The following is a 7814-nucleotide window of genomic DNA, read 5'->3' as shown; positions in this document are numbered from 1 at the left end:
ATTTTATAAGGATGTAAGTCACTGATTAAGTGAATGACTCAGTGTTTTGTTTTGTTTTTTAAGATTGTATTTATTTATTTGATAGACAGAGATCTCAAGTAGGCAGAGAAGCAGGCAGAGAGAAAGGGAGAAGCAGGCTCCCCGCTGAGTAGAGAGCCCAATGCAGGGGCTCAATCCCAGGACCCTGGGATCATGACCTGAGCTGAAGGCAGAGGCTTTAACCCACTGAGCCACCCAGGTGCCCCGTGTTTTTTGAAAATAAATGTTCTAGGTGCTTTATTTGCATTAGCTTTTATAAGAAGGAGATGTCCAGCTTTTTACCATAGGGCTAGGGAAATTTTCCTTTTTGTTATTCAGTCTTTATTCTGTGTGTAGAGGGGGCCTGTCATAAAGCCAGAGATATATGGGAAAACATTTTTCTAACTTTCTCCTATAAATACCACTTTCTCTCTCTCTCTTTCTCTCTCCTGCTCTCTGTAACACACATATACACGTGCACTTTTTATTGGCACATATCCGCACAGGTACACATGCATATACATAGCTGTGCACCTAGGTAAAAATAATACATGGGAAAAGAAGACCTCAGAAAACTTAAAGAAGAGAATTTTCATGGTTTTCACATTGTACTGATTTTATAGTGCACTTTTCAGGTTTTTACTGTGGTTATTTTATTTGTTCATATATATGATTTTTTAAATACAAAAATACTTTTTACCAACAGACTGTTATTGAAATAACCTGGTGCTCAAGCCTGGGTTAAAACCTGACTCTACTAATTAGTTTTGCATTACTTAACTTCTTTGGGTAACTTTTAGTGATTTCATTTATAAAGTAAATATGACAACAGTAACTACCTCAATCTTATGAGAATTCAATTAGTTTCTGTTAAGATATTAGAATAAGGCATGGCACACGATGTTTATTTCTCTCAACTATTGTTTGTCTTAGATTTAACTTGTTGAAGTTTTCTTAATTAAATTCAGTGTGTGTGAGTTCATTATTATCATTTCTACATCCTTGTTTTTTTCACCTATATTCTAGAAATTTTTCAGTTTTTTTTTTCTTTTCCATCTTGTGTCTAATGCGATCTCCCTGCATTATTTTTACTTGTTTCTAACCTGTCATGGATATAGTTTACTATAAGTGTAGTGTTTCCTTTTCTCCCCTTACAGTTCACTTCTTATTTTGGTGTATTTTTTGTACAATTTAGTTTTTGTGCATGTTCAGCTTTTCTTTGTTTCTTTCTTTTCTTTGAGTATTTCACGTTGCTTTACCTTCCCTTATACTGGATTCCTTATTTCAGGCCCACAATGAATTTCTTCCATGACTGGGAGAAGAATTTTCTGACCCTAAGTTTGTCAACACACGCTTTGCCTAGATTTTCCTTGGGCTCTCATTTCTATGAAAGAGCTGAGAATATAAAGATACAAAAAAAAAAAAAAAAAAAAAAAAAACCACAAAGTGAACAAAAACAAATGGCTTATCATGTTTAGAGCTGGAGGACTAGTTGATTCACACTTCCTAATCTACTTGTGCCTATAAATCACAGAGGAATTACATCTGCCCTAAATGGTAGAAAACCTGTCCCCACTCCCAAACATTTATTCTATTTTTAAGAAGGGATACACTGAAATTTACACTCTCAAATATGTCAGTTACCAAAACACGTTTCTCTATCATTGGAACTTTATATTTGAAGACCTCACTAAATTATTCTCCCATCAAACTGTAATGAGGGTTCTTCAGATGGTCCAAGAATTTTCTTTCTACTTCAAAAGGCAACTTTGTTGTAAAAGGATAATAGCTAGGAATTTTCACTGCAGAAATTCTGATCTCTGAGACAGTAGGAAACGTTATAAGAATCTTGGCAGGTTTTTGTTCTCTTTCACATAACACAATAAGCCTAAACCACTAAGCAGTGTTCTCAATACAACACAATAGGTTTTATATTATGTGACCATTCCTTTCCTATTTTCACAACAGATTTAGCATTAATTTTATTGTTAGAACTTGCAGGGTTTTGTTGTTGTTGTTGTTGTTCAGTTTTATTCATAAATATTTCTGCGGACAACTGAATAGGTTTTATTGGAGATCTGATTGCAGGTTGATTTATCTGTTGGGAATACTTGAGAGTTCTACACTATTTGATGAGGTCATAGATTCATGCATCTATTCCCCTTAGTAATTATTTTATTTTGAATAAATAATGCCTGGAAATTTTGGTGTTTTTATCCACCTCAGAATTATTTAAACATATCAGTCAAAGTAGTATAGGTGTTTCATAAAAATACTCACTTATTTGGTTTACCTTTAGCATCTTGGAAGACGTTTTAAAGATTTGTTCATTTTTCTTTGTGTAAACTTCCAAAATAAGTTTGAACTGTGCTTTTTGTCCTGCTTCCTTTTGAATTGTAATTCCTCAGAAAAATGAAGAATCCTGTTGTCTAGAAAGATTTCAATTCCAGAATGTGATAAACACATGAAAAGTTGAAATGTGGAATATATGACTTATACTGAGGAAGGGACTCTCTTTTTATCACATTCTTTTAGATAACAACTACCATGTGAAGGTAGAAAACTCCTCAAGTATAAAAGAGAAGAGTCTGGTTCAATTGATGTTCAAAAGTCATATATTTTTTAATAAGTTCTATGTAAATCCTAAGATGCTATTTTAGACCCTAATAAAAGTGTTTTCTTCAAAAGAAACAATGCACTAGGGCTTTAGAATGTCTTTTCTGAGAAGATAACTCTGAATCCTTAAGTAACTTACCTTTCAAGAAAAGGTAGCCATGGGATATGTTCACAAATGAACACATCATTTACAGCATGTAAAAGCCCAACATGGTGTTTTATTCATTGAAAGTCATGAAACTGTCATGAAATTGCCCTAAAAGCTTTTTGAAAACACAACCCCTTGTTTATTTCCTAAAGAACAACTGATAGAATAACTATATTTGAGAAGTGAAACACAAATGTATTTCTCAAAAAAGACCTCTATCATCTTCTAGCTTTTCCCCTTCAGAATGCAGTACTCCCAAAATATTTTGGATATTTCATATAAAAATTTTCAATTGAACTACAAACTAAAAGCTAAACTACAATAGAGAAGCCACAATAATTTAGAAATAAAATTGTTTTCTTATCTCAGAATGGGACAAGTATTATGGCTGTAAATAACATTTTATGTAATATAAGAACACAGGTCCCTATAGCAGTTTTAGGAAAATCCTCTTTTGTGCTATAATGGACCCCAGCTTCCTCCTAACAAATGCTACAAAGAATTTGCAGGGCCTGTCCTATCATCCTTGCTCTGTCCTAATTCCAAGTTATAAAAAGATTGGTAAAAATCAGAAACAAAATAAAAACTTCTATTTATTTATTATTTCTTGTTTGTTTATTTATTTATTTAAGAGAGTGAGAGAGCATGAGCAGGAGGAGGGGCAGAGGGAGAAGGAAGGGTAACTTGAGCCAAAGTCAGATGTTTAACCAACTGAGTCACCCAGGTGTCACAAAGTAAAAACTTTAAATCCAGGAATTATGTTTCAATATTTATAGTTCTGCTAAATCATTACATCTACTATCTATCACAGAATTCTGTCCATGAGAAACAAATGTTGAGATGAGAAAGAAAGGAACAGTCCTTTATTAATTTTTTCATTTTTCTTGTCTCCTTCCCAGAATAAAATAAACCTAATGAGAAAGGAATTACTAATGCGCGCGCGCACACACACACACACACACACACACACACACACACATACAATATGTAGCACAGGTTAAAAAACAAAGTGTAGAACTTATTCTTGGTCCTGCAACCATGCAAATGGCCTTATTAATTAGGTTAATATAGCACAATATTCATTTCTTGTCCCAAAAGAAGGTTGTAAGACAAACTTTGTTGCTGTAGTTAAGGTTGTTAGTAGTAGTTGTAGCATTTAATTGTCATTTTCAGTAATTTAAACAACCGTTACACTACTTTCAGATGCGGAACAGGTCCCTGGTTAAAAGAAAACATTCACACAACGAAGACAGGTGGTCCTTGAGAAAAGTATTCACTGGGAGATGAGAAGTTTTTGGATTTGAGGCAAGAGCAAATCAGGTAAGTATCTCAAGGTACACAGGAGGGTCAAATCTATAAAAGGACATTATTGGATGTCCCTCCCATCCCAGCAATGTGGAACCATTGCAAGCAGATTGAACATGTAGAGACATGCAAGTATGCTAAGAATGCTTTTAGACTTCAACAGAAAACATGTGTGCAACGCTTGAATCTGGAAAATCAGAAGTGTCGATGTGGAGTGGAAAATTTTCTGGGATAGTGCAGGACTAACCTTTAACAGTCAGGGGAGACCAAAGAGTCCAGCATATCCAATACTGTGTGATCTACAAATCTTTTGCCTCGGACCTGTCACCAACATCAGAACTCTGGAGGAAGAGCTTGGGAATTGTTAACTAAAAATCTAAATTAATTTCATGTATGCTGAGGTTTGAAAATCATTGGATTAGATTTTCCTGCCCTCTCTATATTTGAGCCAGATGAGTCTGGGCAAATAAGAAGAAAGGAGCCTCCAAAGGAAACATATTATATTCTTTGCAAATAAAACTAATGGATGGACATTCAATTGTTTCTTGTAAAAAAAAAAAAAAAGAAGTAGTCTATGTTCTATTTATATGCTCAAGTGTGTGAAACAAATCTATGCAGTTAATATCCATTTATTATCAAGCATGTCTTCTCACTGCTCCACAAAGCTGCCATTTAAAGCACTATTTAATCTTTTTTGCAGTGAGAGGTTATATATCTATATGTTTTTATATATACAGATATATTTGCTTTCATCTATGAAGAAATCTTCTCTAATTATACAGATTCAAACCCTATCTATCTCTAAGGATGCAACCCAATGTCAACTCCTCCATGAAGCTGTCAAATAGAAAGGAGATTTACTTCTTCTGAACTCCAATATCATATTACCTAGACCTTTCATGTGGTTTCATAAGCTGTTTCCAGGATTTATCAGTCACAGTGCATTCTGAAACCAAGCAAGACCCACCTGAAAATAAACAATATATGGAAGTTGAACAAAAGTTTGGGCAGAAATAGAACTCTTTTCAGGTCATTGTTCAAAGGTCATTTTAATCAAATATGAGGAAATAACCAAAGGCCAGGCAAACATAATTACCTGAAAGAGCAGCATCAGGTTATAAAATCAGGGAGCTGGAGGAGACAAATTGGAGAGGATGGGGTAAAGCCAGAGTTCATATCAATTCTTCCACAGACTTGGAAAGGATCAGCCAGAACTAGAAGAGTGCTAAAATAAGCTTTTCTCAAGTGTGGTGAGTGGTGGAGAGAAACAAGTTATTATCACTAATAGGAGCAGAAATTCCATACCGGAGATGCAAGGGAGTCCCAAGGAGATAAGCTCTGGTTAGTTGGTTTCTCCAGATCATAACCTTTTGACTATTAGGGTATATAACATTTTCACACTCTTGACATGAGAATCATAACAGTAATTTCTTTCTAAATAATTTTTGTTAACTGAGAATGCTTCAAATCTAGATTCCAATGTTTCAAGATAAAAAATCAGGAGGGTATGTGCTTTGGTGAGTGCTGTGAAGTGTGTAAACCTGGTGATTCACAGACCTGTACCCCTGGGGATAAAAATATATGTTTATAAAAAATAAAAAATTAAAAATTAAAAAAAAATCAGGAGATGTGGCATGAGAAGATGATTTGAAATTAGAATTTGGTGAGAGGAAGTTCTCACTTTTTGCCTTTTCTCATTAACTATATTGTAAATCCCTTAAAATTATGATTTAATTTTTATTGGACCCCTTTAATACTATCCCAAGGTTTTTAGTGCTATGCATTTCACAAACAAGAGACTAAAATATATTTTAAATAAAAGATTAAAAAACAGTAATTTATGAAATAAAACTCTGAAACTATTTCTTGGTTATACAGAAATCAAGTGACAGACAATGAAATAAAGAGAAGACTCATGCACTATGTCATGTCATGTCTTATTTAGAATACAAATAGAACAAGAATGTTTTACAACAGAAAATACCATCTATATGAAAACACATGTTTATATGAATATGGATATTAATATTCCTTCTATTCAGAACCCCTGCATTAATGTTTAATTTAATACATTACAACATGGTTCTCTATACCCATTTTATTAGTTTTTTTTATAAAAACTATCTGCTTTATTATTAATGAAAGTATTACATATAACATAGTGAATAGGGTGGCAATTATCTCTTCTTTCTATAGAAGACTTGGATCCCTTTCCCATGTAATTGTATGAATTTTTTTTAAGATAAGCTCTTCACCATGAGTGAAAAAGCAGATAATATTCAACTTGCAAGTGGAATTGTGTTCCAAGAGCCCTATGTGAGTCAATTATTTAGAACTAAGAAAGCTTATAATTGCAGCAATGATTATATACTGGTGCCAACTCACAAAATCTTATTAATGGCCAATAAATTGTAATAATAAGAATTCAAGTATACCTGAACAAATTTCTAAAATTATCTCCAGGGACATACAGGGGAAAGGAATTTAATGATCCTATGTGAATGTGAGGCATGTATCTTCCCACTCCACTCCCATTCCAGGTGGCAGTTTTCCCAGCAGTGACAATAGACAAGAAATTCATTTTTTGTTTAAATACTTCTGGTCAACAGTAATTTATTAACTCTCTTATTGTCATAACAAAAAGAAATGATTCCCTGAATTTCTATATACATCTGCGAAAGAAAGGATGTCTTCCTGCCAATCTCTGCACCATGTTTTGCAAAAAGTAGTTGGCAATAATTCTAATTAATTGCCACCCCTATGGAAGCAGGAACAATGGTTGGTGTATAGGCCTTGACTATAAACAGAATGCTTATCATATTACTTAGCACAGAATATGTACTCAGTAAGTGTATGCCAAATGCAATTACTAACTGATTGAATGAAAAGAGTAGGGTAAGAACTGCAATTGTATGTCCACTTAGATAGAAAATTGACTACTGTTAAATCAGAAGCTCATTTACTAGTTTTCTTAAGTCAATAAATTTGTCAAATTCCTTTCACAATAGATAAAATGGATCACAGAGAGGAACTTGTATCCACTAGTGGGGCGGGGGGAAGAAATCATGAATATTTTCCAAAAAGAATGCTGCGTGTTGACTGTTACTTCCTTTGACATGTTTGCTACCTTCCTGACTCAATATATTCTGCATATATCTCATTGAGTTCTAAGGCTTATTAGTGCTTCAAATATGCTTTAAAACAGAGAAAGATTCCCATGTGTTTTCTAACTAGCTACACTTTGCATAGCCATTTTATAAATGTATACGGAGAGTGTTTCATTTCAGATTGAAGGACTGCCATAATGGACACAGCGGCATTGTTTCTGAATCAGCAGTAACAGGAACGGTGTTGCCATTAGTGTGACAAGGGCTAAAGCAATTAGATTTAAACTTGATGAAATAGCCGTACCATCCATTTACTAGATCATGTTGAAACATTTCCACATCCTTTTATGTGTTTGTAATGGCAGGTGCCCTGTGTGTTAGCCCTAGTGTTCTTCTCTGGCACCCTGACTTGTAACCGTGCATACAAAGAACACATTATAGCCTTGAGAGACTGATTATCTCTATTGTCACATCTCTCCATGGTACTATATAATTGTTTCAGCTGCAAGTACATTCCTGAAATACTCAGTACTGCACACTGGATGAATGTCTGCTCAACCTTCCAAAAATGCTAGTGATTATACAAAGGGGAAAGGAGGTCCCTTTAGAGGCATTAAGGT

This window comes from Mustela putorius, unplaced genomic scaffold (assembly GCF_011764305.1).
Source record: "Mustela putorius furo isolate JIRA1106 unplaced genomic scaffold, ASM1176430v1.1 tig00000083_pilon_pilon_pilon, whole genome shotgun sequence".
NCBI lineage: Eukaryota > Metazoa > Chordata > Mammalia > Carnivora > Mustelidae > Mustela > Mustela putorius.
This window is presented reverse-complemented; position numbering follows the sequence as displayed.